A 24417-nucleotide genomic window follows, 5' to 3' on the forward strand; every position below is an offset into this window, starting at 1 on the left:
GGGAAAGTAAAAAACAAAAGTATAAACAAATAATTTTTTTAATGTGAAAATAATAACCAGAAAACAGTTAGGCTGAAAAATAAAATCATTTGTCAGCAAACAGTTGGAAGATGCTTAGAAAATACTGCTGTAGATTCGAAGAAACACATATTAGAATAAATTTCACAGTGTGGGAGGGCTGTTCTACTACTGAAAGGAAAGTACAGCTATTTGTAACATGTTGCTGTGCTTAGGGTATGTTTGATTCTGTCCCAATGATAACATACCTGAAAAAACATTTTTTACGGACTACTAAAAAAGTTTTTGACGGAGAAGGTATATTCTCAACAACAAATAACTTCTTTAATTAAAACAATATATGATTTTTTTAATAGCTATATAATAATAACCACTAATGAAGCAGCTTCTACATAGGAATTTAAAATTCTGGGAATGGGTTACAGAAATTCCAACACACAAAATGCATCAATGAATCAAAAAAGCTGAAGCCAGAAGTTCACACATTGCTACAGGAGGTTACCTTTATTTAAAAAAAAGAAACAAGAAAAAGGTGTGTTGGGGGGAGGACTCCACAACAATCACTTTAAAAGGGATCCTTACTATACTTTGAAAGGTGAGTCATGGCCATTAAAATCTTTTGTTACTACACAGTGATTTGCTGGCTATGCCAGAACAAAGCATTTAAAAATTATTCGTTGTCCTTTTTAAAAGAGAAGAGTTTCAAATTTGCGGACCTTTCTGTTAATATGACCTGCCCATAACATATTACCCTAACAGGTGTTTCGCTGAAGCAAAAAAATTTTTCACCTGTCCCTTTGAGGTAAAAATACTTTAACCAAAGGAAGGAAAGTAAGTATTTGTAGAAAGAAATATATGCTATGGAGAGAGCATTTTAGAAATGAATATTTAGAAATAATATTTTATGTGATTTTGTTGTTGAAAATGATACAAAAATATTGCCATCTGATAGCTATCCCGATACGCATACTTAAAAAATCATAAATATAATTTTCTAAGCTGTTAAAAAAAAAAAAAACCTCCCAAATGAAGAGTTTCAGAGGGTCTGAACCTATTTACTTAAAATTTTTAAATACAACACTCTCCAATTCACATTGCAGGAACAACTGGCATTGAGAAACAGGAATTTCAACTAAACCTTGTATGTAATTGATAAAGGAGATTAAAAATAAGCACCATGAATAAATAAGTGGTAAAAATAATCCACCTCTTCCAATCAATCTCATAACTTTGTGAGACTCTTCACACTATGACAAGCCTTTTTTAAAAAACATTGAAATAACTGAACAAGATCTTCAAAATCTCTTTATCACGTTATACAAGATTTTCAAAGAAGAAGCATTTTCAATCATCCAGAGCTAAAAACTAATAATTTTAGTGAGAGCAAAAAACTTTGCACTACTAATAAAATTAAATTTTAAGGACATTGTTTAGTCCACCAAAATCTCAACCGTCTTAATTTCTATTTTTGTATAGATTTTATAATATGCGTAACATATTAGGATAGTCCTGCCTGTGTTTAATTCATAAGTGAATCTACACTTTGGAAATTTTTTTTTTACTAAAGGTGGATCAATCAAAACAGTATAAATGCCACTGAGTTAGAACAATTGCCTAAGTGGTTAAGCTCAACTCTGCTCTGCACCATGAAAACGTCACTGTTTTACTGCACCAATAGAGTAAATTTGGGGACAGAATGCATGTGGCACCAAATAAATCCATTCCAACTATGAGATAAATAACTCAAGAAAAAATACTCATGTGATGTTTGAAAAGCCCTTCTGGGTAGTCCATGCATATATTGTCATCTTTATGAGGTTTCCTGCTCAACCTCTCACCAACAGTAAAAGGGGACTAGACTGCACCACTTTCAGAGAGGGACAAAGAAATAATCTTGAGAAAATCCATATTTAAGAAAGGAATACAGAAAAATCAGCAAAGAAAGAAGACTGAGAAGGAATGATTATATCATGGAAGCTATGGGAAGAGAGAATTTCAAGGAAAGAGTTATAGTCCAGTTTCAACGCTCCCTTTCTGCCTCTTTGCTAACACTTGTCCCATCTTGTCTATACCATTGCATTACATACCACATTGTCAATTTTACCAGCATATGGAAAATTCAAAGCATAAGCCACAATCAGTTCACCTACCACAGGCACTAGGCACGATGCACCATAAACACTACTCAATAGCTCCACAAAGGCTTAAAAGCATCTGCCCATCCGTCCACATTCTTTTAACTAGTCCATCCTACTCCTATTCTCTAAATACAAATTAAGCCAAAAGGAATAAAGATCATTTATCTTGGCGCCTAAGACAAACCCCTCTGGCCTCTTTCTGGCTTCTTTCCTCATTAAAACTGGCTATTAACTCTCCTTGAAATTTTTTCTTCCCGTAACTTCCATGACACCAACATCATTCCTTCTCAGTCTTCTTTCCTGGCTGATTTTTCTGTATTCCTCTCTGATACACAGATTTTCTTAAATTCTTTTTTTTACCCTATCATGTACCTTTGAACTATAATATTTCTGTTCTTTTGTCAGTACCCCACTGCTATGGTTGCTGTAGTTTAAAATGAGTCTTAAAGCCAGGTAATGTGGGTCCTCCAACTTTGTTACTTTTCATGAATGTTTTGACTGTTGCAATTTTTTGTATTTCAATATGAAATTTAAAATCCATTTCCTGATAATCAAGATTCTGTCTCTGAGAGTCTTCTAAATCGATACTGCTTGGAAAATTGCATTCACTCTCATGGGTTCCAGTATCTCTAGCCTGATAATTCCCAGCTCTGTGTTGCTATGTCTGATCCCTCTTCACAATAAATTGCCAGGTAAACGTTTCTATAGAAATGACCCACAACCACTTCCAACTTAGGAGGTCCAAACAGATCTCCTCCTCCTCTAACCATTACCACTATGTCACTTGGTGGTGCCACATCCCTTTCTCCAACCCATCAGAGCCATATTACATCCCTTCCTTCTGCATCCAAGGAGATGCCGCCAGTTCCCTTTCTGTGTGTTTCTTAGCACTTGAACCCTGTTCCTGCCCGGATTGGTGCCTTAGTTGAAGCAGTTATTTCTCACCCAAACGCTCAGCTCTTTCTTAACTAATCTCTTCTCAACAAACATCCCTTAAGCAAGCAGAGTTTATCATTTGAAATGCACGTAAAAGCATTTATTCCTTTCCTCTGAAAGAACAAAGGTCCCGCCTGTCAAAAGCTGGCTCCCCAACATTACCAGTGCAAACTGTGGATGAAACTTAAGCTGCGTTTATTTCTCACGGCCATTCACAAAGCTTTGGCAGGTGTCTAGGAGGCGCTAGGTAAGTTCAGAATTTGTTGAGAATTGGAAGCCTGGTTAAAGGTGCAACTTTCTTTCCATACAAGAATTTGAGTAGGATTAAGTAAGAATCAAAGTACAAGACTGGTGCTGACAGCAAGGTAAGGATTTTGAAGTAAAGAATGTAAAGAATCTTGGGTGCAAACTGTCCATTGTAACCCATCCCCTGAAAAGTTGGAGAGTCTTTTGGGGAAGTTCCTGTGATGAACATTCAAACCGTTTATAGGGCAGGAGTAAAGAAATGATCACTATGACAATGCATGGCAAAGCCACGTTAATGCAGACAATAATGAAGAGAGTAAGGTGTGGTTTAGATTCTCTTTGTCCAGGCTAAGCAGGGGAATAGCCAGTTTCGATTCACACTCAGCTTTGTCCCATAAAGTCCTTCCTCATTGACTTCAGCCTCACATCCCATCACATCCATCCCTGTCTGAAGTAGTGCTTCGAGATTATAAGACTGGCAAGGAACAGAATGAGAACCCACAAAAATATCTCAAAGCCTTCATCTCTGGAACCTATCAAACAATAAAGCATTTGAATAAATAAGAAAAATCCCAGTCTCTTTTTTAGCAAATCTACAGAATTTTGCCAAAGAATAAGAACAAAGTTTTGCTGCCTGAAAAATCAAGTCCATCCCAAGACTCCTAGGATCCTATGTGGGCAGGATCCAAGGGATAACCAAGGCAGATCAGGGAAGTACTGTGTTTCCATTTTATGGGCTCATCTGTTTATTTGGTGCTTCTGCTAGGAATCTTGTAACTTAGGAAAAGTGTACATGTACTGGGTTGCTCACACTCAAACCAAACAATTATGCTATAGGATGGGATTTAAAAATAGCTCTTCCATCCAACATATTTCTTTTAGATCCTGCCTTACATACATACTGCCTTTAGATCCTGCCTTCCTCTAACATGGAACAATATGCTGGAAGAAACTCCCAAAGTGGCTCTCCACAGCCCAGAGTGGAGCTTTGGGGCTGAAGTCCATTTTCATGCCATGCCCATTAATTTGCCATACTACCCTGCTTCCATCCCATTCTTTGTCCTTTTCTATTCCCAACTCCACCCCAGCCACTAAGACTTTAATAAGCATTATCATATAATTGGCATATAATATAAACGGCTAATAGAACTGTTGAATGACCTAGAATTAGACTAGGCCATTTCAATCATTACATGCTTACTAGGTGCCAAGCCCAATTCTTGACACCAAAATTGGACCTTAGGGCCTCTGTAATTCTACTCCAGCTCTCCTGAATTCTCTTTCTGCAGATTATTTGCTTGGCTCCCTCCATAACTTCATTCAAGCCTCTGCTCCACTGTCACCTTGTCAGACAGGGCTCCCCTAACCACTCTAACTAAAAATTGCACCCCTCCTTCCCTAGCCTTTACCCTGCTTTGTCCCAAAGCATATACCACTACCTGGCGGGAGTATCAGATAAAGTACATGTAATCCTTGGGTCATACTTATACTAAAAATTATTCATTGTTTATCCAAAATTCAAATTTAACTGGGCACCCTGTAAATTATGGTCTGCTACATCTGGCAGCCTTACACGTATTAATTGTTAAATTCCTTTCTCTTCCACTCAAATGCAGCCTCCATACAGGCAAAGACTTGGTGGATGGAATTCACTGCTGTAAATCCCAACATCTAGTGTTCTGGGCCCTTGTCAGGCATGACATAAGTAGGCTCTTGGCATACAGCAGGCACTCACAATTACTGAGGAATGAAAGAAAGAAGCACAAAGCAATACCAACCAAGGACTTTGGTGCTAAAGGCAATTCAGGCCGCCTTCCCATCCGGGCCTCCACTGTCTCCTGGAGAAATTTTCCAATTGAAATGGGGATTCCAAGGATTCAAACATTTGTTTTTCGGTCCAGATACAGGATGACGACCACCAGTTCGTTCATACCAAACCTTCAGACACCAGCCACAGAACAATTTATGAATTCTATTAACACAAATCAGAACTGAGCCATAAATATGGCCATCAGAAGAGAATCCTTTTGTTTAAACAACTCCTCCCATTCATTTCTTGTCTTTCCAAGCATCCCTCACCTTATACTCACATTTCCTTCCCCAAACTCCATTCACTCCGTATGTTTCTTTTGAGCCCCCTATTCCCATAAGCTAGAAAACACACCCATCAAAGATTGTCCTCAACAGCCAATCTTTAAAATACCTGGATGCCTCTAGGGTGATAATCTGAGCAGCTTCATTTGATTCTCCGACAAGTGAGTATTGTTAATTTTGACCCAGTTACTTGGAGGAGACTTTGTAATTCTCCCCCATCACTCGTTTGTGTTTACTCAGCTAAGTAACTCTTGTGACCCATGACTTCCCTCTCACAGGCCTATTCCAGAGGCAGGAAGCCAGAAAGGAAGCTGAAGCCTGAAAAACACACCTTTTTACTCAGAAGCAGCAAATACATAGTTCTTGCCATGGTTTGTACTTGAAGTGTTTTCACCCCAGAGAGAGACCAAGTTTTCTGTTCCATACCCCACCTACCCAGGGAAAACATAAAACAGCCAGCTTTATAAAAATCAATTGCCATGTATGCATTTTTAATACTTGGAGTAAGCTTTGCCATGACTTAACCCGACAGAGTAATTACAGGCAGTATGCATCTCAGCACATTTTGAACTGGACAACCAGACATCAACAACAGAGTGTGGAATACAGGAAGGAAATGACGTGAACTGGGACAGATCACTGACAAAAACCTGCCAAGAAACAACCCCTCAAAGAAAGAACTGAAACAAGTTCAAGATCCAGAAGGCCAGGCAGGTTGAAGCTGAGATTTAGAACAGAGATGCCACACACTGGGTTGCTTCACAGTAGGCCTGGGATGAATCCACTGTGTTCTGTCCAATTTCTTTCTAAAGGTCACTAAACATTCTCCTGCTTTAATGGGCGAGCTGGATTCTGAACCCAGCCTTTATGCTCTCAATAACTGTACTAGAATACAATAAAGTTTTCAGTGTCCGCTGGATGGTGGGTCTCTCACTGTCTGGTCTAAATGGCCACGGTATGCCGGTATGCTATACTTCCAGGGTTCTTGTATCTGTTTCTCATGGTGCTTCTTTGGTTTTCCAGGAGGTAAAGCTGTCAGGAATTGCTTCCTGCCTCTCCCAGTGAACCGCCTTCCAGCAACCCCTCCTTAGGGACTGAAACCATGTAACCAGATTTCTTAGAATGTTGAGGAAACTAAGTGGAGGAGGAGCTTGAAATTCCTGGAGTTTACATCTTTTGGCAGCTTGTAAACTTCCTCCCTCCCCCCACATTCCTAAAATGTGTTCTAGATTAGCCGGCTTTGCAGGATCCCTGACTACTCAGTATGTGACTTGTAGCAACAAGGATAATACCCAACATTTAGTGAGCACCAACTCCACGCCAGTTATGTCTCTGCATTCTGCTTTGCGTGTCTTATCTCATTTACCCCACATTTTCTCACAAAACCTATGAGTTAGGTTCTGTGTTTATCCCAGTTTACAAATGAAGTTAAGTAAGTTTCTAGAGCAGGAGGCCTTACCAGGCAGACAGACAGACCACCACTGGACAAGGAGGCCCAAGCTCAAGGGTTCTGAGTCATCCTCGGTCCTCCTTTACCCTTCCCTCCACCCTCAAAGTGTTTACCAATGATCGGAGACCCCACAGCTTTTAGGGTAAAACCGAGCTCCTCTCCAATTTACTCAGCCCGTGCTTACCTCCCAGCCTCTTGGGCCCAAATCCCCAGGCAAGAAACACTCCAGCAGTTCTTGAGTACCTCATTGTTGGAAGACTCTGTCTTGCCTGGAGGCCTTTGCACCAGGGCGTCCCTTACCCAGGCACCTCTGCCTGGCCAACTCTTACTCATGGTTCATGTCAGAGCTTGGCCCTCACTCCCTCTGGGGAGCCTTCTCACAAGCCTCTTCACTGTGTTAGGGTTTCCTGCCAGGAGCTCCAATAATACCCTGTATTTCTCCAATCATTGCATTTATCACATAGCACTAGGGTTGCTTGTTGTTTCTATCCCCCACCCTCCCTGGGAGGAAGATAACTATATTAATTTCCTAGGGCTGTCATAACAAAGTACCACACAGCGGCTTAAAACAACAGGCATGTATTCTCTCCTAGTTCTGGAGGCAAGAAGTCCCAAATTTAGGTATCAGCAAGACCGTGCACCTCATGCCTTCTGAAACCTGTAGGGGAGAAGGCTTCCTTACCTCTTCCTAGCCGCCGAGGTGGTGGGCACACCTTGGCTTCCTTGACTTGGCTGCAGCACGTCAGTCTCTGCCTCAGGGGTCACGTGATCTCCACCAGGTAAGGACCCCGTGTGTCTGGCTCACCATTCTATCCCCAAAGAGCAGCACAAGGCCGAGCACCTGGCAACAATAACAAGAATCATAGCTGTTTATTCATTCAGTCATCCAACAAAGGCACTGAGTACCTACTACACAGCCAGGGTTACTTCATTTAATCTTCATGACAATGCATCGAACAATCCAGTTTACAGATCAGAAAAAAAAGTGAGATGGAATTTTTTTTTTTGCTAAAAAGAAATCAAACACTTACCCAAGGTCACACAGTAAATGATACCCGACAGCCACATAAATCTTTCTTGGATGGATGTATGGGCTGTGGCCAGGGTTAAAACCCATGAAGGAACTCAGAAATAGGTTAAAAATTTGCCCCTTCAGAGGTGTACTACTTCAAAATCTAATGCAAAAGGCCTTAAGAGGCTGAAAGCCTGCAGGCCAAGGCAAGACTAGACTGTAATCAAAGAGGAGATATTAGCATATCTAAAGAAAGAACGTGCCAATCAGAAGAAGGGCTCAGTTAGCTTAGAACCTTGAGAATCTTGGGAAAATAATAGGCTCTGACCGCACCGGCCAAGAACCTTCCCGGGCAGGAGGTGCCAGCGAATGTGTAGATGCAGCCCTCGCGGCAGGTGCACCCCCGCTGCGGAGCTGGCTGCGGCAGGCAGCTGAGTCGCCGGGTTCCCTCCCCCGCTCCAGCTCCTCGCGAGCCAGCCACCGCCTGATTGCAACGCGCCTCCCGCCTCCAGAGAGAGCCTAAGAATAGTCCCGTATCTGCCTGCACCTCAAGCTAGGCACTTAGATGCATTCATTGTTGCGCTCTGGCCTCACACCCACCCAGCCTCCAGTGGAGGAAACCCGGACTTGCCTAAGAGGGCTTGCCTAAGGTCATACGGCCCTTAGCGAGCAAGAACGAGCAGAGGTTTGGAGTCCAGCTCGCTCATCTCCAGGGCGAAGGTCCCGCTCGCCTCGCCTAGGCTCTGCCGCCCACGCCAGCATGCCTGGACCAAGGACAGTTTTGTTTTTCACTGTACTAAATAACTAGGCTGGCATTCTGCTTTGTGCTCTGGCCTTTTGCTGGCTGGTTTCCTGTAGGTCTTCCCTGCGAATCAGGTCAATCTCGGTATGTTGCGAATCCAATGTCCACGCTTCCTCCAAACCCAGCCCGATGACAACTCTCCACGCGCTCCTCCCTCTGTGCGTTGCTTGCCTCCTGCCACCTTGCCCTCCTCCACCTACCCCTTCACAACCTCCACCATCATTTACTGAGGCGCTCTCCTCAAACCATTTCACAGAAGAAACCATTCAGCATCCCAAGGTTCCGCTTGGCGGAGGAAGGGGCTGGGGGGGCGTGGGCAGCTCACGCCGGGACAATAGGAGTAGCCCAGAACTGAACCCGGCGTGCTTCGACACTCAGCGGAGGCCCGGATCTGCCACCTTAGAGCTGTGTGACCGTGGAAGAGTCACGGGACGTTCCTGAAACCCAGGTTCATAATCTGGGGAACTGCAAAGCTGCACGTAGAGGATGCCCGAGAGGCAAAGGGTCCAAGTTGCCTCCTTCCCACCCGGCCCCTCCAAGTGCAAAGCCGGTTTAGAAGAAACCGCGAACCGTTTTAGCCTAGACACTGCCATGCATCCAGTGTATGATTTGAGACGTATTTGCTTCTAGTTCTGTAGAGACAGGGCTGCAGGCATAAGAGCCGGACAGCGAGGAAAACGTATGCTTAAACCGTGTAACCTGGACCCATTGTTCATTCCCTTCTCTCGGCTTCCCCTCTAGTCTCAGTAGCTCTTCAAACGCGCGCCAGTGCCTCATTAATGACTGAAAAACGTCCCATTACGTCCAAATGCACGGAAACATATTCATGATTATTCAAATGATCCCCTGTAACATAATCAGCCTGTCCTCATAAATATTCATTTTCACTGTGCTAATCACTCCGCAGTCTCACAAGAGGGTGTGCCTCTGTAATCCTCTTCCCTTTTGCCCTCTTCCTCCCTTCCTCCCTTTGTCTGATCCTCTTTTTTCCCACTCCTAAACCTCCTAAGGTCTTCCTAGGTCTTCATGATCTCATTCAGAGTAAAGATATCTCTGGTTCTGCTCTACAGCTTTATTTACTTCTATCTGAACGATGATTCCACTAGAAGGTTATTCTTTTTCTGTAATGTCTGACCAGGGCCCAATAGCTTTAGATTCTCAAACATCAATACTTCCTGCACACTGCCTGGACTGGAGAATAGGAGAGGTTTTCTTCTCTAAATGGGCATCGAGGGCAGGGCAGTGTGTGGTGGAAACACCCCTCTAACAGCATGCAGAACGAAATATATGCTGAAGCAGAAGCACAAGGCAGGCTCTGTGGGGGCAGCAAGGGGCAGCAAGCCCCCGGGGGAGTGGCTGTAGAGGTGTGGGAGCACTGGGGGCCGGGAGCCTCTTGTCCAGCCATGTACTTGGGTACTTAGGATTGATCATTGTTTTTATCCTGGTTGTCTGCCTCTGACGTGACCATCTGTCACTGATTGCAGCAACCATGTGCAACTCTTAGAAATAAGCACGAATTCTAGCAAGGCAGAGTATGAGCCAGACCCCTACCTGACCCAAGAGTCAGTGGAAGTGAAATGAAGCCCTCAAGGAGCGTGCTTCTTGTCACTGGACTTGGCACAGTGGCAAGTAAGTGTCCCAGTACAGGCAAAATAAAGTATGTAAGAATCCCAGTTCAGGCGGAAAAAAAAAAAGCATATGCCTTCATGAGCCCAAAGAGAGCAGAAAACTGGTTCAAGCCATTTTCCTTTTTTCACTGGTACCCAGAATAGTGCCCAGTGTTATCTATTCCTGTGGTCAGTGGTAAGTATCTAAACCATTTATATCCTCTGATGGAAAAAGATGCAAGGGAAGAGGAAAAGAGGAAACTTTTTATAGGTAGGGACTTTGAAAATCCTATAATGGGAATAGGGATAATGAAATTAAAGGAAAAAAAATAGTAGCAATTAATACAACTTCTTAGGCCTCCATTAAAATGTGTAAGGATTCTATTTTGTATGCTATTCTACAAGACACATGGAAATCTCACTGTTGTCTTTCATTTTATATGAGAACAATTTTACTTCTCAGCTTTTCAGGGGGTAAAGAAAACCCACTACTGCTTATGGTATAAATAAGAATCATTTTTCTTTTCAAATAAGAGGGAAATTGTTCTAAGTACCAAAATTGTATAGGATGGAAATGAATCTGAAATAGTTTTTAAAATAATATTTTCAGTAGTTTCATTTGTCTTCCCGGAGGCATGAAAATAAAATAGCTCATCAAAGAAAGCTGTCTGCTCCCCTTTCCTATAAACATAGAGAACACGGCCACAGTGGAATAAAAGATGCTGGAGGGACAAAAAACATGATCAATTTTTCACAGTTGATTTGTGAGTAGTTTCAGAGAGATAAATAATATTACTTTCTAATCCAAACAGGTCTCATACCTAAGATTTGCAGCATGATTTCTTAAATCAACATAGCTTTTTCTTCCCAGGAACTGTCGCAAAAGATGGGAGTCCCAGTTTGATTTAATGAGGTTCACACAAAGGCAATTGTCAGTAACCACAGAAACAGGTCAGGGTTTCCATAATGACTGAAGAATTGTACTCCAGTTTTTTGAAAAGAGCCTTTTTAATTATAGGTGTTTTTTTTTTTTTAATTTAATTTTAATTTTTTCGGCGGGAGCAGGGTGTGAGACAGTGGGGATCAGGTGGAGGGTGGAATACAGTGTTTCACGGATAAGAGACTAAAGAGTCTTTTATCTATTTAAAAGGATAGCAGGTGGGCTCTACTAACAAATCTTAACCCCAGGACTTGGCTTAACCCTGGAGAAAATGTTTTTCATTTTCAACTCTATGCAATTGCTTTTCTTTGCTTTTTAACATTACAAGCTCTTCCAACAGAGCTTGCAAGGCCAGGGAAATAGATCAAAGTTCAGCCACGGACAGTTCAGAGGATTTAGAATACCTCTGCACAGCACAGTTCCTAGAGACCTCAGCTTAGTTCCGTTGCCTGCCCTGAATCAGCAGCTCCCAGGCAAGGCTGACCTGAGTTATTTTGAAGCTGGTGACGTGGAAGCATAAGATTGTCTTCAACTTGACACAGCCTGGGAGCTGGGATTTTTCAGTGTTAGATAGTTTCAGCCCGTCTAAATTTCTCACCTCAAACCTGAAAACGTCAGTGGAAACCATTCTAGAAAGAAGTACAGTTTACTAATATCACAAATATGCAGTACAGAACTGAATCCCAACACAAAAGTGAGGGACAAAGAAACCCTCTCCACACCTGAGCCTTGCTTGGAGGTCCAGGGCCCAGCTCAACATCCTTTCAGCTCTTTTCTTGTTGGACTCTACCCTTTCTCCACCACTCTTTTTTTCAAATCAAAATTTTTCGTTATAATTTACACCCTTTTTAAAGTGTATATTTTTAAGGGTTTTGACGAACATATACAGTCATATAACCACCATCACAATCTATCACCCAAAAAGCTTCTCTCCTGTTCCTTTGTAGCCAGCCTCCCTCACCCACAAATATCCAGCCTTCGGCACCCCTTGATCTTAGTTCTGTCCTTATAGTTTTGCTTTTTCCAGAATGTCATACAAATGAAATCATCCAGCATGAAGTCTTTAACGTCTGGCTTCTTTCACATAGCATGATGCTTCTGAGACTCATTCATGTTGAGATTTCATTGTATGGCTATACTAGTTTATCCATCCACAAGTTGATGGTTCTTTTTTGTTTGTTTTCAGTTTTTTTGAATTTTGAACAAACCTGCTCTAAGCATTTGTATATAGGTCTTTACGTTGACATATGTCTTTATGCTTGGGTAAATTCCTGGAAGAGAGAATGCTGGGGCCTATGAATAATGTATGTTAAGTTTTAGGAAACTCTACTTCCCCCATTCCTCCTTCTCTCAGTCCCTTCAATATTCTTTGTAATTTTGGGGGGGTTGAAAAATAATTTGTGACTCTACAAATGTCAAAAAACTATCTTTAGCTCAATTCCTAGCATCCATTATGGACTCTGAAAGATGGAAAGTGAGTTTTCTTGTTCTCCATGAAGCTAGAAGTTGGGTGTTCACTGGGTAGCTTGTTCAACTTCTCAGTATGTTTGAGATTTTTCATAATAAAATATTGGGGGGACAAAAGGGTAGATAATATCTAGCTTTGGTACAGCTACTTATAAATGTCAAAAAAAGACTCAGACTCTATTTTTTGCTCCATCAACTCAAGCAAGTTGGCTCTCACTTTCAAAGTTGTCACCTCATGACTGCAAGATAGCTGTTGCCTCTCCAAATATCAACTGACATTACAGAGGGAGAAGAGGGAAAGGATTAGCTTTGCTGCCTCTTTCCCCTTTCATCAAGAAAGGAATATCTTTTCCAAAAACTTCTCAGCAGATGTCTGCTTACACATCACTGTCCTGATGTAGATAACATGGCCAACTGTAGCTGCAAGAGAGCTGGGAAAGGGATTAATTGTTGGGGCACATTGTCAAACTCCTTCCCAAATTTGGTTTGTTTGTAGAGGGTGGACGGGTTCTCAGCATGCCTGTTATGGGTATCTGTCTTACCTAGTATTGTCTACAGTGACCCAGTGTCACACACTGCTAGCATTGTCAAGTCTTGGCCCATTTCAGTGATTCTGGCATTAGTTGCTTCCACTGAACTATCATTTTAACTCGGCAGCAGAAAGACACTGCAAAACATATGTCATCCCAAAAGTGCATAACTGAAGATCTTACAAGCTCATTTCATACAACCATGCAGCATGTCACGCAATTTGGAGCTACTAGTGATGTCATGAATCATATTGCTGAAAATTGAATTTAACCAGGCAAGAGATTCAGTAATATCCCAGAAACGAGAAGCCTTGAATTTCTTCTGAGATGGCATTTATACAGCACATTAAAAAATCATCAGATCTAAGTATGCATTGTTTGTATATACAAATACTCAATCTGAAAATTCCAAAGTTACCATTCAATAAACCCAACACATATGTGTATCAACCCGAAAAGTGAACGATTTGGTGCTGGAGATACAGCAGCCACTTAGAGGTCTATTAACTTAGTATCAGCAGGTCTTTTATTAATTCATAGTCATGTTTTCCTTCAGGCTTTACACTGCTTACTTCTCCACCAGAACTAATTTGTTATTCAATAAAACTCTTTTATTTTTTAGATCCAAATTAAAACACAAACCTTATAACAACATAAAATATGTATTCAACTTTCAATTGAATCAACGGGCACTAACACTTTTTTTTTCTTAATGTCCTAAGAAAAGAAAATTAGCGTTTGGTCATCCCACCCTGACAATCACTCTCCTTGGCCTCTGTGACACCACCAAATTCTCATCAACTCTGTTAGGAATAATGATTTCTCCTCCTACCCTAATTCCTGCATTCTCCACATTCAAAACCCTGATTTTAGGCATGACACAGACTCAAGTTCAGTTTCCATCCAAGCCTGTGACCTTGGGTAAGTATTTAACTTCTCTGGGCCTCAGGCTCCTTATCTGCAAGAATGAGACTAAAGCTATCTAGAGAGGATTGCTGTGAGAAGTCCGTGAAATCTATCACAGTAAGTATCACCCCAAGTGTTCAGAAGCCACAGGTCCTGCCACAGAGTTGTGCACAAAACATGGAAGCCTCCTTCCTCTATTACAACAGATGTCACTGTTCTTGCTGTTTAAAAATGTAAAAATAAATCAGTGCTGGACTTCTTTCTATGAGTTTTTGTTACTTTTGCAACTATCCTGTAAACCCAAGGTTATTGCAAAAATAAAAATTTAAGAATAAATAAATATTTATCTGTTACCCATGTTTAGAAATTGAGAGATTCAACCTAAGATTTTGTACTTCTGACTACTCAGTGTAACGACGGGGGATCCTGAAAAGCTGGGCCGCATCTGAGTATGGAGACAGTGGGTCAGAGCAGAGCTGCTGGCCCCTGGGTGGGTCAAGCCCTCCAAGTCGCCACAACCTCACTACTCCCTACTGCCTCAGCCTGCTGCCCCCCTCTACCTGCCTGACCCTCGGACTTTTTTATTCTGGCCCCTACTCTACAGTCTCTTCCATTATTCAACTTGTTCTAAAGATTTAACAGTCAAGTGTATATAGTATTTTATCATTGATAGAGCTCCTGAAATCCAGAACTAAACATATTTCCACTTAGAAAACGACTCTCTTCTGATTTCCCCATTTCTGAGTCCCCTTAATGAGCAAAGTTAAAGTAGAAATTTTTCTAATTCATCCTAACATTTTCCTCTTTGAGGGAACTTTAGGTTGCTTCTCTTATTTCACTCAAATTTGAGCTATGGATTCTGGCTCTGTCACGGACAAAAATCTAAGGATGTAGGATGATATATTAGCAAAGAGCAGGCAGCAAGGAGACGGGCTCCACTTATATGGGAAAGGGTTCTAGTTCTAGGCCTACCACTATTGTGTGGCCTTTACCAGGTCGTCTAACGTCTTCGAGCCACAGTTTCTTGATCTATGAGACAGAGAAAATATTACAACTTTTGCCTGCCACTGAAATGTCGTATGGGAATGTATGTGTAAGAACTCAAAAGAACATTTCAAAAGGAATGAATGAGTGACACATACAACAACATGGATCAAGTTCAAAAACACCATGCTGTGTGTAAGAAGCCAGACACTAAAAAACTACATTTATATGAAATGTATATGAAAAACTATGGAGATAGAAAGCAGATTAATTATAGGCTGGGGGGAGGGGACTAACTGAAAAAAGTCACAAGGGAGTTTGGGGTGTTAATGGAAGTGTTCTACATCTGGATTACAGTGAAGGTTGCACATCTGTACTAATTTACTAAAACTTATTGAACTGTGCACTTAAGATGTGCAAATTTTATGGTAAATAAATTATACTCAATAAATCTGTTAAGAACATAGATCACCTTTCCACAGTTGACTATTTCCCACTCTACCAATGTCACCAATTATGACAAACATCTAAAATGTGCTAAATTAAAAAGTGCTAAGACATGGTTTGCCAAACCCCAACCAACATTGTTCCTGTTAACCTGAAAGAACACCTAGGACTGTAACTGAGATTCTACAAAAGTTTCGTGCACTAGGTTTACTTTTCAAAAGCCCATAACTTCCTAGGCCAGATAAGTCCTGAAACCCAGAGGGTCCAGCTTTTCCAAGAGCATCAACTAATTCCATCCCCCTATCCTATATTGTCAACACCCTTGTCAACATGAAAAATTAGAAGGGGCATAGCCCAAAGATCCCTATAGATTTGGAGAAGTTCAAATGAGAAGGAGGAGCTATAACAAAGAATGATAGGATTTAACAAATGAGTAAGACTGTTAAATCATTAATATGGATATTTCTTTTAGACTCCAGTGTTTTGGAGAAACTAGAAGGAAAAACCTGAAATTGTGGAATGGTAACCCATACCAAACCTTGAAATCTGCTCTGTAACTACTTGTTAAAATGTACTTTGAAATTATTGTTTTTTGTATATATGTTATATTTCATAATAAAAAAGCAATAAAAAAAAAGTGCTGAGTAGAAAAACAATCACGCTCTTCCTCAAAAGATAAATGCAGGCAGCAGCTTCGAAGTCATCCTGTGTTTCTCTGAAGATATACAAATGGCCAATAAGCATATAAAAAGATGCACAACATCATTAACCATTAGGGAAATGCAAATCAAAACCTCAACAAGAGACTACATTTTTTTCTTAGTGCATGGTCCAGGTCTCCTGCATGGAAGGCGAGCATTCTACCACTGAACCACTCATGCACTCACAGCTATTATTTTAAAAAAATGGAAAATAACAAGTGTTAGCTAGGATGTGAAGGTAGTGGAATACTTCTAAAAATGGTGCAGCTACTGTGGAAACAGTCTGGTGGTTCCTCAAAATGTTAAACAAAGAATAATGATATAAACCGGCAATTCAACTCCAAGGTGTATATAAAAAGGGAAAAAGGGACTCGAAGAGATACTTGTACACCAATGTTCATAGCAGCATTATTCACAATAGCCTAAGTGGAAACAATTCATGTCCATTAACAGATGAATGGATAAAGAAAATAAACACGATGAGATATCCAGCCATAAGAAGGAATGAAGTTCTAATATATGCTGCAACATGGATGTACTTGAAAATATTATGCTCAATGAAGTAAGGCAGACACAAAAGGACAAATATTGTATGAATTCACTTGTATGAAATATCTAGAACAAGCAAATTCATAGAGAAAAAGTAGATTTGAGGTTACCAGGAGCTGGGGGGAGGAAGAGTGGGAAGTTATTGCTTAATGGGTGCCCAGTTTCTTCTTGGACTGATGAAAAGTTTTGGTAATGGATGGTGGTAATAGCGGCACATCATTGTAAATGGACTTAATGCTACTGAATCACACACTTAAAAATGTGTAAGATGGCCAACTTAATCTTATAAATGTATGTATTACCACAATTAAAATAATTATTTTAAAAAGGTGATCCTGCGGAGTGAAATTCATTGGAGGAGGTGAGCTGTGCACAAGTAACCTGTGTTCATGGAGTTTGGCAGAAGTTTTGCCTGTGGAGGTCCAGGCAACTGTGTCCTCAGGTCCTGAGTCCCTCATGGGACAGCATACAACACAACACAGACACCCGTGTTGGGATCTGTCTCAAGAAAGAATGGTTAGAGCAGAATGTGGGGTACAGACGGTTTGTCTGAAGGAGCGGTGAGGAAGAACACATTGGGTGTGTCCAGCTTTTTACTGGGTCAATGACCTGACTCACCAAGTGTTTCAGAGGGCCTGCTTGACCACTCAGGCTATTGCTGGACATGAATTCTCTGGCATCTGGTTTGAATTGGTCTTATGATATTTGGCTGGAGGTAAATCTGGTCACCTTCAGAGAGTTTGATAAAATTTCTCAACCAGCAAAGTTGAGAGCTGTGTAGACTCTTTTGAGGAAGTCCCCTGTTCCCTATCCTCCAACTTGGTTCTAGGGCTCACCTGACAGCAAAGTTGACTTCATGTTTAATTCCTCCTGCTACATAGGAAAAATCAATTAATGTTTCCTACCCTTTCCTTTTTATAGTATCTCTTCTATAGAAACTTAACAACATTGGGAGAAAGGACAGGCATAGGCAGATTTAACTGGGTATTTTGTGATCTTCCAAAGACCTGGTATCGGTGGTGATAAAAGATTAAAATATCTTTGCCTTATCTTTTGTACCCTGCCATTGCTTTCTCCCCTCTAGACACCAGAAGCCCCATTCCTGTACATGTGTTAGGGGGCTTGGTTCTGGCCAAAATGTTACCTAATGAAAGGAGATTGACTGGAGCAGATTACATATGTTTAGAGTCCTCTAGGGACCATGTAAGTGCTACATATATATATATATTTAATTTTTAAAACAATTCCATGAAGTAGATGGTATTCCCATTTTGCAGATAAAATTACAAGGTACACTGCTCTTAAGTGGGAGTGCCTGACTGAATTCAAGTTATGCTGGTCTAATTTCAACTCTATTTTGCTGATTCCCCATGAAATTTATAAAGTAATAGGTGCTTTGATTTCTAATAAACATGGATTAAATTAAGTATTGAATTGAGCTATGTGATTGGGGTTCAGAAAAACAATTCCTTGAATTAATTTAATAGAAATATTTTACAAACCAAAGAAGGTTCAATGTGTCATTCTTGCCATCTGCTAGGTTGCAGAGTATTCCAGCCAAAGGTAGTGCTTCTTGCTTTTACAGTGAACAGAGCCAGGAAAACCTGATGCCAATTTTCTTTTTAATATAAAGAAATAGAGGTGGAAACATCCCCAAAACTTCAATCAGACAAAGGAAAAAACTTCAGTGTTTCCTACTAATTATGATAAAAGTAAAACATGTAAATATTACAAAAGGATATAAAATTCCTTTCTACCACCCCAATCTCATTCCTCAGAGGTAATCGTTGTTTCTGGGGTAGCCTTACAGATAGCTTCTATACCAATCACAAGCACACGTGTGGGCGCACCTATTATACATACTGTTCTGCAATTTGCTTTCATTTTTTAACTCTATCAGTGACATCTTTCTATGTTGGTATACTGAGATCTGTTTTGCTCTTTTTAATGATAGTAGAGTATCCATAGCATGAATAGAGCATAGTTTATACAGCCACTCATGTTTTTATAGAATTTTAAGTCATTTTTACCTTTTTCAATTACAAACAACAACGCTGTGATTAAAGAAACATCTGCTTACTTGTGCTAGTATATTTCTATGCTTATTATATTGTTAAGCTTTGCCACCTAGTACATTCCTTCTAAAAATCCTTTAGACCACATATGTCTTCAAATTCATTCCACAAGTATTTATTGAGTACCTATGGAGTGCCAGATAGGTGCTGAGCTCACTCTTAGGGAATAACGATGAGAAAACAAATTTAAAAGAACACTATGCCCTCATGGGAAAAAAAATTTACTACAAAATAAACGCAATTAATTTCAAAATGTTATGATTGTGATATATGCTAAGAAGCAAAACCATCCGATGATGTGAGAATATATGATAGGAAGCAGGCCTAACCAGAGAGTTGAAGGAACATTTCCTTAAAGAAGTAACAACTTAGCTGAGATTGAAGAAATTTTCTGAATTGAATAGGTGAGGAAGCTGATGGTTGTGGAAGAACTTTTCAGGGAGAGGGAACAGCTTATGCAAAGGCCCTGTGGCAGGAGAGGGGCATGGCTTATTAAAGGAATAGAAAACAACATGGCTGATCACAGGTTGCCATGTTTCTTGTGCTTGATAATGCTAGAGGGCAGTTCAGGGTAGGGTCTTACAGGTGAAATTAAGAAATTTGGTCATTATCTTAGGAGCAACGGGAAGACTGAAATATTTTAAGCAGGAGGATGATATTATTATATTTGAACATGGAAATGATTTGTTTGCTGCGGGGGAAGGACAAACTGGAAAGAAGGAAGTATGGATGAGGTGGAACTAAGCAAAAGAGCAGAGAAATGGTGGCTTAGTCCAGAGTGGTGGCAGTGGGGAAGCTGTGTGTGTGGAAAGAAATGAACCGATTCCAGCAACAAATTCAAAGGTGGGGCTTAGGGAAAAGAGGGATTTAGCTGCCCCATGACCTCCATTAGTCTTCCTATAGGAGATTGATGTCTTGTCCATAATCCTTTGGCTCACCTTGAAGGTCCTCTGAGGATCTGAGAGACAGTTCCCCTTCTCATGGATGGCTTCCTGCCATCCTCCTCCCGGCCTGGAAGCCTTCTCTTGTAGCAGCTGTGTACTTGGCCTATGTGCAGGCAGCTGGAAATGCTGGGGAGGTAAGGCCCACAGGAGCAACAGGGAATCAACAAGAGGTAGCAATTGGTGGATAAATTCCCCAGCTTCTTTTCCTTTCAGTGGGACAATTCTAAGGTACCTTCCATACAGTGTCTCAGATCATTCCATACAAAGTACCTTAAACTGGGTGTCTTGTTTCACCATCCTGGAGGCTAGAAGCCTGAATCAAGGCACCAGAGGGACCACATTCCTTTGGAAACCTGTAGGAAAGAATCTTTCCTGGCGTTTTCCAGCTTCTGGTGGCCCGAGGTGTTCCTTGGCTTATGAGAACATCACTTCCGTTTCTGCCTCCAGCTTCACATGGCTGTCTTCTCCCTGTGTGTCTACTTTAGCCACTTCTTAACTAAAATAGTTTCATCTGCTATGACTCTTTCCAAAAAAGGTCACCTTTTGAGATGCTGGAGGTTAGGACATCAACCTATCTTTGGGGAGGACACAGTTCAACTCATAACAAAACCAAATGGGATCAAAGCGATGTTGCCCATACTGAAGACCCACTCATTAGCCTCATCATATGTGCTTGGTTGCCTTCCCTGTCTCGGTCCCCCAGTCTCTCATCTGGTCTACCTCCCAAATAAATCACCAGCACCCAGAGCAACCCAAAACTAAGACATCTCCTTATAAGCCACCCAAATCAATGAAAATCTAAGCAAATATAATGCCTGGTAGGTAAAGAGAACTCAAAACTAGTTTTCCCTTCCTCACCCTTCCCTTCCTATACAGAATTTCTGGAGTTGCAAATGTTTGTAACTGGTAAGATCTTGGATGGTGGGGGGTGAAGGAGAGAGAGGAGATAAGGATAATACCTAGGGCTTTATACTTGCTGGACTGGCAGGATGGTGGTGCCACCGTGAGCTAGGGAATGCCAAAGGGGGCATTCATGAGTGCTGTGTTCTTTGCAGAGCCTAATACTGTGCCGCTCTTCAATCACTAAATGTTTATGGCACAATTCATGTATGGTGAGCACCAGCTACCTAAGTTTAGGGGCCCAGTGCAAAATGAAAATGGAAGGCCCTCTGTTCAAAAATTATTAAGAATTTCAAGACGGCGAGAGCTGAGTGCAGGGCCCTTCGGAGTGTGGGGCCCTGTGTGATACAGAGACTCCACAACCCCAGCTCTGCCTTTGGACCTGGGAAGATAAGAGGAAGAAAATAAAGTCTGGTTCTCAGACAGCCCATGGGCTAAGGGGTCAGAGGGATGTAAACAAATAGTTATAAGGCTAAAATATTTGCTGATGAAATAATATGCCATCTGGGCTTTGCTTTAAAATAGTCCTGGGGGAAGGGGGCACTGGGTAGGGGGATATTTAAAACACACTTGCCATGAGTTAATAATTGTTGAAGCTGGGTGGCGGGTACACAGGGGTTCAGTATAACATTATTTATACTTTTGTATATGTTTGAAATTTTCTATAATTAAAATGTCAAAGCAAAACCAAGTACCACATGAAAAGTTCTGTTTGAGATGCTGCATTTGGAGTAGGAGGTTATTTACATACCATACCCGGGCCGGCTCTGTTCCAGATTAATGGGACATTTGGAATTTATACATTTTAACTCCAAAAAGAGCAGAACGATTTTTAAAAGAGGCATTTTGTTTTAGTTATGTATGGCCATGAAACAATCTCAAAGCTCAGTGGCTTAAAACAACGATTTATTATGTCTCCTCATTCTGTGGGTTGACAGGGCAGTTCTCTGCTAGTTTGCCTGGTTCACGCCCATAGCTGGCTGATCAACAGGGGCTAGGCTATCTCAGATGGCCCCTCACTGGGGTGGCTGGAATGTGAGGGAGGCAGGGCTTCTCTCTCCATGGTCTACGATCTTGGGGATCTGCAGTAGATTGATATACCCCAGGGGAAAAAAAAGACAAAACATGTTCTTAACGTATATCCATTCCTATCAGCGTGAACCCGCTGTAAATTTGAGGATGTTATTTTCAGTTAAATTGTGGCCATATGAATCAAGATGGCTCTTAATCCTATTACTGAAGGTGGTATAGAGAAGGCCACAGAGAGAAAGTCATGGGAAGAAGCTGGAAGCTCAAAGCAACCCCGAGAAGAAAGACGACATAGCCATTTGCACTGTCGTGTGACAGAAAAGTGAAGGAGCAAGGATCACTGGCAGCCAACCCCACAATGCCACAGTCCTCAGGGAAATAGCTTCACCTGCTGACACCTCAAAGTTGGACTTCTCCTCACCTCAAAATGGTGAGCCAACAAATTTCCATTGTTTAAGCCAACCCAATGTATGGTATTCGTCTTAGCAGCTGGGAAACTTATAACAGGTTCTAAGAGAGTGAAAGTAGCCAGGCTCTTGAGGCTTAGGCCAGAAGTCCCACAAAATCCCCCTGGCTGCATTCCATTGGTTAACCCAAAGTGTAAAGCTTCACCTTCTATGGGAAGGACTGTGGAGGTGGCCATACTTAATCAATATCTTTAGATCATGACATCATCTAACGCACCAGTTGCCTGCACATGCTTGAAACTACTGAGAGGTATCCCATCCCATAGTCCATACCTGGCTAGTCCTACACCACTGGCCTCTCCCACACCATCATGACCTGCCAAGTATGGTAGCAAATCATCAGAATGGCACGGATTTGGATGAACATTGAAGGCACCATGTTAAGTGAAATAAACCAGATACAAAAGGCCAAACTATTGTATGATTGCACTTACCTGAAATATCGAGAATATGCAAATTCATGGGGTCAGAAAGCAGATTAGAGGCTACAGGGGCTAGAGGGAGAAGGAGTTATTGCTTAAAAGGTATAGCTTTTTCTTGGTGTGATGAAAGGGTTTTGGTAATAGAAGTTGGTGATGCTAGCACAACATTATAAATGTATTTAATGCCACTGAATTGTACACTTAAAGATGGTTAAAATGGCAAGTGTGTATGTTTCCACAACAAACATTTTTAAAGCTTCTTTTTTCAATAAGTAATGTTAAATTATTTTAAAGAAAGAATCTACTGTGTTTTTGTTTTTGTTTTTTTTAAGGAAGAGTCTATTGCTTCTGTGTTTAGGCTCTTGAATTGCTGCAGTTAAAGTGGCTGACAGGTGGGCGGGTGGATAGAGAATGGACCTGAAAGAAGATTGAACACCACCTCCTTTGTTGAGAACTCTCCCCTCTTCACCCATGTATTCCTAACGGGGACCGCTAATCAGAGTACCCTGTTGCCTGGCTCACCTAGATTTCTCCAATTCATACTGAGGGGAGAGAGCCCCATTCTGCTTGGGAATGACAGCAATTAGGAAGACAGGGGTTGGCTGGGAAACTGTGAGCCCCAGAGCTGTGGCAGCCAAGGTTGAGGCCTCTGCTTCACCACACACGTCAAATTTCAACTCTGAACTGGTTAATAATCCACAAATAACCCCATTAAGCACTCAGAACAAAGGTCTTCTAGATTGAAGAAATTGGAGTCCAGCCCACTGGCTTTATTAGCATATTATTTAAGCAAAGAGGTAAAAATCTTTATTTAAAGTATTGCTCCTGAACTCCTTTGTCTTCCAATTTTTGCTGGCAAGAATCGCTATTGAGTATGTCTGTCCTGTGGAGCCATCCAAAGTTGCAGGCCGATTTGTGCCAGAAAAAGCTATTTTTGCAGGGTGCTCATCAATGCTGGCAGGAGGGACCGATGTCATAAAGACAGCGAAGCCAGCTTGAGCTCTGTGCCAGCCGCGGTGGCAGCCGGGAAGAAAAGAAGCTAGAGGAGTGCTGTGCCTTGAGATTTCAGCTTGCTGCCAAATCCAGAAGTCTTTCTGAGATTGACAAGCACGTGCAGGTATACGGGTCCGTTTGTGTCCTACTGTAAATTCTCTTGGTATATAACTAGGAGTGGAACTGCTGGGTCAGATGGTAATTATGTTTAACTTTTTAACAAACTACAGAACTGTCTGCCACAGAGCTGCACCATTTTACATTTACCACCAAGGCACAAGGGTTCCTATTTCTAACCAACACTTGTTCTTTCCCATTTTGTTGTTAATAGCCATCCTAGTGGGAGTGCAGTGGGATCTCGTAGTTTCATTCATGTGTTTTTTTCCCTTTCAATTCAGTTTGACATCTACTCTGACTTTCAAAAACATCTTAATACCAATTGCGTAAAAAAAAAATTTTTTTTCTGAACAATAGCCCATTTACTTATGTCCATACCAACTTATGGTGGTGCTTTCAGCCACCAAACGCCTAAAGGCAGTAGATGGATTTGGACTCTGTTCTCCCAGGTTTATGCCAAGATCTGAGGTCACATACACCGAGGAAGTAAACTGGGCTTCTGGAAAAATCCTGGGTTGGGAGTGGACACGCCTAGGCCCCCCATCTGTTCTCTGACCCTGGGAGAATTATTTAGTCCTTCTGGCTTTGACTTTATCATCATTGTAAAGGGAATTGAAGTAAACTTGAAAAGTTTATTGAAAAC

General features: G+C 41.4%; 1 protein-coding gene across 3 annotated transcripts in view; it reads right to left on the reverse strand.

Annotated features, from left to right (window-relative positions):
* The window catches only part of ZNF532 (zinc finger protein 532), a 262905-nt gene that overhangs the window by 169029 nt on the left and 69459 nt on the right, over window positions 1-24417 (reverse strand). For 2 of the 3 annotated variants that reach the window (XM_077135344.1, XM_077135341.1), the window contains exon 2: window positions 7565-7723. The gene's annotated coding sequence lies outside the window, so the exon portion shown is untranslated. Of the gene's footprint in view, window positions 1-7564; window positions 7724-7913; window positions 8023-24417 lie in introns of those variants that run through there. The other variant, XM_077135343.1, reaches the window with a different exon arrangement.

This window comes from Tamandua tetradactyla, chromosome 18 (genome assembly GCF_023851605.1).
Source record: "Tamandua tetradactyla isolate mTamTet1 chromosome 18, mTamTet1.pri, whole genome shotgun sequence".
NCBI lineage: Eukaryota > Metazoa > Chordata > Mammalia > Pilosa > Myrmecophagidae > Tamandua > Tamandua tetradactyla.